This window comes from Schistocerca nitens, chromosome 1, assembly GCF_023898315.1.
Source record: "Schistocerca nitens isolate TAMUIC-IGC-003100 chromosome 1, iqSchNite1.1, whole genome shotgun sequence".
Lineage (NCBI taxonomy): Eukaryota > Metazoa > Arthropoda > Insecta > Orthoptera > Acrididae > Schistocerca > Schistocerca nitens.
The window spans coordinates 956,945,293-956,955,907 of NC_064614.1; positions in this window are offsets into that span (position 1 = coordinate 956,945,293).

A 10,615-nucleotide genomic window follows, 5' to 3' on the forward strand; every position below is an offset into this window, starting at 1 on the left:
AAAAAAATTAATTACATAGGTATATATTCTGTTTCGAGCACATGGCTCTATCTCTGATATAATTAAGTAGATCTTCAGCACGAAGACTGGGTACCAGCCCTGCTGGAGGTGTTATGATGAGTAGTTTACTTTTAAAATTCCAAGGGCATACGTTACCAGAAGAGTCAACAATTTTACTGCTTTCTTCCATTTAAACGTCGCGAAAAGACAGTGGAAAGTAAAATTAGAGAAATTCGAGCTTACACGTTGATTTGTCGGCAATCTTATTTCCCGAAAACCATTCGTGACTGGAACAGGAAACGGTGGAACATACAGTGCTGGTCAAAGTTCCCACCGCCACACGTAGTAAAGCGACCTACTTAGGTCTGTACACGCAGTTGCCTTCCTTCTACCTTTGTATTATACCCAACCCGTCACAGCAGGACATAGTTTAATGTAGGCTCGGAACACTGACGCAGCTCGACATTTCCACATTAACAAACACTTCCAGGAGTGAAAGAAATTATAGGTGACAAGCGAATGCCCTTGGACTGGTCGATGAGATAAAACAGTCGGAACGAGTCTTTATAAAACTATGCAGTTCATCACGATTCACACGAACCCTTAGTGCGCTTCACACCCAAGGATCGATACTGCATAGTGACAGTCAGTACTCCTGTCCCAAGTGTGGTACCACGTGGACCGGCTGAACCCTCGAACCACACCTCTCGCGGCCCGAGGCGCCTAGCGAGCAGGCTGCCCGCGCGACGCGACACACTGGACTCGGGGTGACCTTGCGGCTGGGTCTCTCTCTGTGTGTGTGTGTGTGTGTGTGTGTGTGTGTGTGTGTGTGTTTCTCTCGTTACGGCCGCAGATGACAACAAACACCGCGGATTCGCGGGCGTGCTACCGGCTGTAGCTGTAAAGGATCGCCAGGTGTTGCTATTAAATAACACAGCCGGACTCTAGCACAGCAAACAGCTCCCTCCCGAACCTCTGTGCCGCACCATGAGGGTGCCCAGTTTTGATCTGTCCCTCCTGCGCTTGTGGCTCCCAGAGAAAACACACCAGCTGCGGCGCTACAGCGTGGAGGGTAGACGTTACTTACTTTTCATTAAGTAATATCCTAAAACGTGCCCTCTTGTTTTCGTATCAACTTCAGATTTAGTCTCTGTAGCATTTTTGATTCTACGCCTACATTCCATTCCATTCGATTTGGTGCAACACACTAGGACTCTGCAGGAATAGGTTTGAAAGCTCATTGATGTCGTGCTGAATTATTTTTGGATTATATACTTTCCATCCTTCGAGTACCACAATTTTTTTGCGGGGAGGAGGGGCGCAATGTCATCAGTCTTCAGACTGGTTTGATGTGGGCCGCCACGAAATAGTCTCATGTACACGCCTCTTCATTTCAGAGTAATACGTGAATCCTTCAGTTATTTATTGTGTACTTTCAAATATCGGTCTTGCCCTACTTTTCCTACCCTTTGCATCTCCCTCAAGTCCGATGGAAGTTATTTCCTGAGGTCGTACACATGAACTGTTATCGAGTCCCTATTTCTTAACGATATTCTCCGTATATTTCCGTCCTTTCCTATTTTGCAGTGAACATATTTCTTATATTATCAGTCCACTCAATTTTCAACATCCTTCTAGAGCGCCACAACTCAAACGTTTCGATTCTCTTCTTTACCTGTTTTCGCACTGTCCATGATTCACTTTCATACAATGCTGAGCTCCAAACGTACATTCTCAGAAATGTCTTCCTCAAATTAAGACAGAAATGCCTTCTTTGCCTGTGGAAGTGCTGGTCTGCTTTTTATGCCCTTGCGTCGTCCGTCATATGTTCGTTCCTTTCCGAAGTAGGAGAAATTCGTCAGTCGTATACTTTATGGTCGTCGGTTTTTCTAAGTTTATCGCTAATCTCATTTCTGCTATTCGCCATTACTTTCGTCTTCCCTCGGTGTACCCGTTATGCATATTTTGTATTCATTAGACCACCTTTCGTTCTAAAGGGCCTGCAATTCTTCCTAGAATTCATTGAGGACATCAATGTAATCAGCGAATCTCATCATTGATATCCCTTCTCCCCGAATTTTAATCCCTCTTTTCGGTTATTGCTTTTTGGATATGCAAACTTAACAGTCGGAGAAAAATACTGCACATCTGTCTTAAATGCTTTCTGGTTCGAGCACTTAATACTTGGTCTTACATTCTTATTGTTCCCTCTTGGTTCTTGTACATATAGCATGTTACTCGTCTTTCGTTAATAGCGTACACCGTAATATGAAGTACAAAGAGAGTCATATACGGCCCTACAAGAGCGCAATGTAACAGTAAAAAATTGTAGATCACCACCGTTAGTTTTCTAATCATTAGAGAACTGAAGTTTGTCAAAGGATACTCAATGACGTGCATTGCATATGACAAAGCACAAATGTAGATGCTAATGACTGTTAAGCTTTTAAACAGTTACCGTGTGAAAAGTGGTTACTTAGCTCGTTTCTTCTGTGTTATCGTCTCCAAGTTTCTTTCATTTGGCTGTTCAGTGTCCATTTGGCTTAGCTTCTACTTCAAATGAAAAGATCCAGGTTCTTTAAATTTATGCATTATGTTGTATAATAAAAAGCTGTGGAGCTTTTTTCGTCTTCATTATTAAATGCATCGTCCTGGAAATCTCAGCCATCACCATCAAACATAATAGGAAACAGAACTGGTAATACAATGCATCACTCTTCCAACACTCACCATAAGTTACACAAAAACGGCCAAACATGCAATTGTCGCAGTACCAAGATACTACAAGATATCTCTTTATACGAAGATAAATTCATACATGATCAATAATTTACTTTATTAAAGTTTTCAAATTATCACGCAAATGATAGAAATACCGGCGACGATGATAATAATTCTACTACTACTACTACTACTACTACTACTAACAATAATAATAATAATAATAATAATAATAATAATAATAATAATTATTATTATTATTATTATTATTATTAGAAACTTCTTTGAAAATCTGGGCACGCCTGTTCATCATAGCTTTTTTTGAAATAATTCTTTATTACACGTTATTTAGCTTATATTTAAATAATACTCTACAGTTTAATTACAAACAAAAACATTTTTAATGCTTTCTGAAGGATATTTGCGTAGTAATCCAGTTTCTCGAGTGTATCGGGAACTAGCTAAAATGGGCCGTTGACCAATTGCAACACAACCGCCATATGAAAATACAAACATAGGCAAATTCTGCCCTTAAAAGAGCGCAATGCAACAATGAAACGTTATATTTTTCACATAGTGAATTCACCTACATTTCATCAAAGTTCCCTTTCCAGTCCATTGAATTTTTCGGTATATTTATTCCCACTCAGGAAAGCGAATCTGGAAGATTTGTGAAAAACACTTAGGCGGAGATCCAAGAAATTAGGAACCTTTGGGATCCTGTAAACAACCCCCAAACCCATCGCAAAATATATTTTACTAAAAACATTTATGCTTTTACGTATTTGAATTTCCAGTTTTCTCAGCCATATTTCGGAGAAAAAAGCCATGTGAAACTTCGTCAGGACGTTAAAGCCTTAATCTACGTTTCACGAGCAGTCGCAGTAGTTTATTCATAGAGGTGCACGATTAGGGAGACGGGGAGGGGCGTGGGAGGAGTAAAGATAAGTTATAAAATGTAAAATGAGCTGTCAGGCTGCCGCGGACCCCGTGCCGGCCTTGTCCGGGAGGCCTTTGAGGAGCGGCATTGTCTTCTCGTGGTACACCCGTGGCCGAGGCGCGCCGCCTCCTAACACTGGGCCAGTGTGGGGAACTGACGCCGTGTTAATGACGTGTCAGCCATCGACATGGCCAGGTGCCGCCCCTCCTTGTTCTCCGGGGCTGGATGGGCGTGCACGGATGCGCCCAAGTGCGACAGCGCCATTGTCGTCAGGGTCCAGTGTTCCTTGTCCTCCGTAATTACGGCTCCAGGCGTACAACCCTGAGACTACTGCTGGAGGGCGGTGTCGAATCATGTGAAAAATTAATGATGAACGTTTGCTTTAGAAAAATAGCCATTTATATACGATAAAAATTTTAAAAAAACCTGGAGGACTGATTAGGCCAAGAATGGAAGAATGGTACCCCAAGGAAATTTGCAGCTAGTTTTTTCGTGATATGGTGCACACAGTGTGTGTCAGATAGGTTAAAATCTGTTTTATTTGCTGTTGTCCAAAAGGTAATACTTTCGCCATTTGAATGATACTTCCTTACTTACTTCTGGATACACTCTTAAATTTCGGTTTTGCAACCATTTTCAAGTGATTCTGCAATTAACACACACAAATTTTAGCACTGTTACGTCATTACAAGATTGCAATTTATGCCATGAAATGTTGTACTGTGTATACTAATTCAGATGGCGAAAGATTGTCATTTGCACCAGGCATGAGCAACCTTCGTTGACCCGCGGGCCTGTTCCACATACTCGCCAGCCAACTCGTCACATGACGCGACAGCAGCGCTCTTCGCGCATGAGGACGTAACTATAACGTACCAGACGTTTATGTTTATGGGGTAACGTGCCGATACGAATGACAACCCTTTTCCGACACTCTACGCCAACAATGCCTCAAACAATGCGTTTTTGAGAGTACATTCATTTTACGTACGACATTTAACAACAGTGTAATAAACTTCCATTACAAAAAGGTGATGCACCGCGTTCTCCTTCACGAATTTCTTACGCGGACCGGATTGAAACCAGCCGCAGTTGCCCATTCGTGATTTAGACAGTTACACGTGACTCCTTTTTCCTGGCTTTATCCTGTGTCATACACAGGGCCGACATATTAATCTGGATTTGGCGGTGTCAGTGGTTGAGGGTGGCCGGATGCTTTTCCTGTCGCCAGGCCTCCGCTGCCCTCCCTCCCTCCGCGACGAAATTTGTGTACTCCATCTCTCTGAATATGCACTTCCTACGTGGAAGTGTCTGAACATTTTTTCTAAGTGTTAGCGAATCCTCTAACAGAGGCGGATCTTGGGTCCTACTCGGGTATTCACCTAGGGGGATATGGAAAACCGCCTAAAATCCACGTCTAGATACGCCAGCACACCGGCCCTCGTCGTTGATCAGCTGGGTGGATTCGATCTGATGCAGGCGCGCCTCACCTGACTCCAGGAGAAGCTTCCTAATGCGCGCAAACGGAATCTTAATATGTTACCGTTTTACTTACCTCACATTCAAGCATCATTGATAAAGATTAAGGCCAGAAACAGAGTGACAAATACAATAATCATCATGAATGAACGGCTTCTTATTCTACAGCTAACAGGTTTACTCTGTTACAATAACAGAGAAAACATTTTCAGTTTCTCACAAAACTGTGTTCGGATGATACTTCACTTACTTGTAATAGCAGAACGACTAAATAGAACATATATCCGATTTCAGGGAATGATGATACATAGAAACCTCTCTCGAAGAATACAGACATTCTTGGCAACCTACAGAAAATCTTACCTGAGGTTTACTGCGGTTACTTCAATTTATTGATTTAAATTAATTACTGATGCATGTGAGCTGTATGTAATTACGTTTACGTTTTTTACACTATTGCTTTATTTCGTAGATGGTATTTCACAGCACTTAGTTCAGCCCTGGAACACATTTCTAGTCCGAAAGTGTCATCCGAGTAGTCCGCAGTGATGATCTATGACCCTCAAATAGGACTCGCAAACGCTGGCAATTCGTACGCCGAATATCACAGTCGAACTTGAGCGTTCTGAGATTTTCTGTTGCTGGCGTAAACCTATCACCAGTGAGCAATTAAAGAAAAGCGACTTACTTGTGGAAGAACAAGCCATTGTCTGTCGTCTTGAAAAGTTTGTCTTACTCTATAGAATACGTGTTGGGCAGGGGGATGCAAACACTGCAAGTACTCCATGACTAATTTCTTATACCCTCAGCAATGAAGTTTTACTCGCAACACTAGCAACTAGGTACGTTTGCCTGTGGTTGAATTACATAGAATAAGATACGAGGGTGGCTTGAAAAGTTATCGGAACGGAATAGAAAAAAAGTACTTACATCACTGAAACATTTTTCAATGTAGTCTTCTTGCAGATTAATGCACTTGGTCCAACAATGTTCCAGTGCCTTGATCACATCTCGAAAATTAGTTTCCTCCAGGCCTACAAAACAGTTGTCAACTCCGGCTATCAATTCTTCGCTTGAAGTGAATCTTCGTCCACCATGAAAAATTTTCAGTTTTGGGACGAGGTGGAAGTCTGACGGAGCCATATAAGTTGAATAAGGCGGGTGTGGCAACAACTGATACCTTGCTTGGTTCGTGTAATTTTGCCTTGGCGACAGCACATGTGTGCGGGCGCGCATTGTCTTGTCGCGGCACCCGTCTTGCAGATATTTTTCTCATTTGTAATTCTTCACGTAAAACGTGATACACCCTTTCAGATGACATCTGGCAAGCGTGACCAATCATGCACTTTCAATCGGCGACCCTCCATGACCATTTTGTACACTTTTGCAGTGATTTCTGGAGTGGTGACACCAGTGCGTGGATCATCATGTAAACTCTCCCGACCAATTTTAAATTCATTTGTCCACTTCGCAACAGGTGAACATGGAGGAGCAGAGTCCCCCAGTGTATTCTGGAAATTTCCTTTGCTTTCATACGTTTCTTTACCAAGTACGAATTTTTTCCATCTTCGCAAGTCACTACGCGGGAAGAACAACAGATCCGCGTCACCGCCACAGCTCTCTTCCAAGAGCACTGACGTGGCACGTGTTTACAGGCAACAGTCCAATGAATATCACGTGAACAACTCGTTGCGCTAGCGCTGACCTCTCGTAGTGATTCCGAGAACTGTTCCTACAGTGGGGACTCAGGATTGTTATCCGACGGAGTCTTAGTCATCTGCCTTTTCCATGGCTGTCCACATTCTGGGGAGTGCTGGTAATGTTCGTACAAACAGTTACCTTTACTGTTCCTTCCCAGTAAATAATAACTGGATGTTATATGTACTACTACTACTACTACTACTACATAGTATTATTATTATTATTATTATTATTATTATTATTATCAGACTTTACAAACGAGAAAAACTCATCTCTGCTGACGTCACAATGCTTAATCAGGTAGTTTTATCTTGGCCTTAAATCATGGTTCTCCGTGTAGACCATTTACTTCTTTGTTGTCATTCTTCATTCCGCATATTTATTTAATCGTATCAGAAGCATCAAACGCTATATGTAGTTATAATGTTTTCTTTTTCCAATTTACTTTCTTCGTATCTGTTGATGTTGTGATCTAAAGGGTTGTAGAGGTGATTATGAAATTGTAGTGGTGTAGCCGATGTATTTATATGAGTGATTGCTTTGTGTATTTTGCTAGTTTCTGCTCGTTCTATAAAGAATTTTCTTAAATTGTCCACCTGTCCATAATGTAGGTTTTTTATGCCGATAAATCCCCTTCCTCCTTCCTTTCTGCTTAATGTGAATCTTTCTGTTGCTGAATGTATGTGATGTATTCCATATTTGTGGCACTGTGATCGTGTAAGTGTATTGAGCGCTTCTAGGTCTGTGTTATTCCATTTCACTACTCCAAATGAGTAGGTCAATATTGGTATGGCATAAGTATTTATAGCTTTTGTCTTGTTTCTTGCTGTCAATTCTGTTTTCAGTATTTTTGTTAGTCTTTGTCTATATTTTTCTTTTAGTTCTTCTTTAATATTTGTATTATCAATTCCTGTTTTTTTGTCTGTATCCTAGATATTTATAGGCATCTGTTTTTTCCATCGCTTCTATGCAGTCGCTGTGGTTATCCAATGTGTAATCTTCTTGTTTAGTGTGTTTTCCCTTGACTATGCTATTTTTCTTACATTTGTCTGTTCCAAAAGCCATATTTATATCATTGCTGAATACTTCTGTTACCTTTAGTAATTGGTTGAGTTGTTGATTTGTTGCTGCCAGTAGTTTTAGATCATCCATGTATAGCAAATGTGTGATTTTGTGTGGGTATGTTCCAGTAATATTGTATCCATAATTTGTATTATTTAGCATGTTGGATAGTGGGTTCAGAGCAAGGCAGAACCAGAAAGGACTTAATGATTCTCCTTGGTATATTCCACGCTTAATCTGTATTGGCTGTGATGAGATATTATTTGAATTTGTTTGGATATTAAGTGTGGTTTTCCAATTTTTCATTACTATGTTTAGGAACTGTATCAACTTAGGATCTACTTTGTATATTTCCAATATTTGTAGTAACCATGAGTGGGGTACACTATCAAAAGCTTTTTGGTAATCAATGTATGCGTAGTGTAGCGACCTTTGTTTAGTTTTAGCTTGATATGTCACCTCTGCATATATTATCGGTTGCTCTTTACATCCTCGTGCTCCTTTGCAACAGTCTTTTTGTTCTTCATTTATAATTTTGTTCTGTGTTGTATGTGTCATTAATTTCTGTGTAATGACTGAAGTTAATATTTTGTATATTGTTGGTAGGCCTGTTATGGGGCGATATTTAGCTGGGTTTGCTGTGTCTGCTTGATCTTTAGGTTTCAGATAAATTATTCCTTGTGCAAGTGTCTCAGGGAATGTGTATGGGTCTGCAATGTAACTGTTATATAATTTAGTTAGATGTGAATGTGTTGAGGTGAACTACTTTAACCAGAAATTTGCTATTTTATCTTTTCCAGGGGCTTTCCAATTGTGAGTAGAATTAATTGCTTTGGTGACTTCATGTTGCAAAATTATCACTTCAGGCATTTGTGGTATCATCTTGTATGTGTCTGTTTCTGCTTGTATCCACCGTGCATGCCTGTTATGTTGTACCGGGTTTGACCATATGTTGCTCCAGAAGTGTTCCATGTCTGTTATGTTTGGTGGATTGTTTATTTTAATGTGTGTGTTATCTATTGTCTGGTAAAATTTCTTTTGGTTTGTGTTGAATGTTTGGTTTTGTTTCCTTCTATTTTCACTTCTAAGTCGTTTGGCCAATGCTTGTAATTTCTGCTTCTTTTCATCTAATTGCTCTATCGCTTCTTGTTGTGAGATTCTACCTAACCCTTTTCGTTTTTTTTTTCTGACATTTCATTTCTTATAAATTGTGTTAGCTGTCCGATGTCTTTTCTCAGTTTTTCTATTCTGATCTGTAGTCTGTGTTGCCATGCTGGTTTTGTGGGTTTCTTCTGTGTGTTGGTTGGTTCTGATCTCTGCCTAGTGTGTATATTTAGTGTAGTGAGTGCTACTATATAAACCAGTAGTTGTAACTCTTCCATAGTTGTGTTTTCATTTATTTTGTTGTGTATGATTGTGTTGATAGTTTTTATTGTTGTATCGACTTGTGGGTTATTTGGCAGTGTCGTTACCATTGTGGGCGGGCATAGGGTTCAAGCGTCGTCCCCGACCATGACGGCGCTTGTCCGAGGCTTCTTTAGTTCTGTCCTGAACCAACTAATCACACTAAAAGGGGGGTTAGCCCTATTAGTGGTTTGTTCTTTTCGTCGCCTTTTACGACTGGCAGAACATACCGGAGGCCTATTCTTTTCCCGGGCCTCCACGGGGTTTATTATTATTATTATTATTATTATTATTAATATTATTATTATTATTATTATTATTTCAGTGTCAGTTTAATTAAACTAGTTCTGCCATGATCCTGTGCTAGTGTTACTTTAGTCCAGTAGTTTAAAAAAATAAGTTTTGGTGATAATTCCTTGGTGTGTGTCTGCATAGTGGAGCGGCACCGCTTCTCGCCGCCACTCCTCCCAGCTGTCCCCTGTGTTTTAATTGTCCCGCTGCGGGCCTATTGGTTTAAAGCCTCCGTCGGCCGCCGATCTACGCCCGCTAACTGCTTTACGCCGTCGGCCGTTACGAGGGCATATCGGCCTCCTAATCGAAGCTCAAAACGAGACAGGCTGTACGAGGCCTGTAAAAAGTTTTTACGGCTCTGCCATTAAAATCTGGGTGCGGGCGGCTCAGTATATCCCGGTTTCGTATTTCACGGAGGTCGTCGCGACGTAAATCACGAGAGACAGGCGACGCTGCTCACGTTTCGTTTCGTTGTTGGTGCCCTCGTAACCCTTTCGTGGATAAAATTCATTTTTTACAGATTTTTAAAATATTAAGGTGAGAACAGTTTCTTTTCAGTCCCATTATTATATTTTCACCACCAAAATATTTTTTAAGTTCTCCATTTTTTCACAACAGGAAGTGGGACACATGTCCCATGAACCAACGCAAAATATCTTTTCTGCTGACTGATTTTGTAATTTTATTTTTTTAGCCATAAACAGGATTTTGCAGAGGATAAAATAACTACAAATTATACATGCATGTAATCTTTTTATTTGTGTAGAGCCAGTGTAAAAAATATTCATTACATTTCAGTTTTCATGATACATGATCATTACTTACAAAACTTTACATGCCATGAAACTTTGAAAAACATGGTGTGGCACAGAGTGGTACACCACAAGCAGTGCAAACAACTTTTGTTCTCTTCTCTTTAGAGTTTGTGCTGCAGAATCTGCATCGGTTCCTAGTGCCTCTGTCTTTCGGTACATGTTTGCCTACGTTCACGAGCCGGACGTCATCTGGCACACTAGA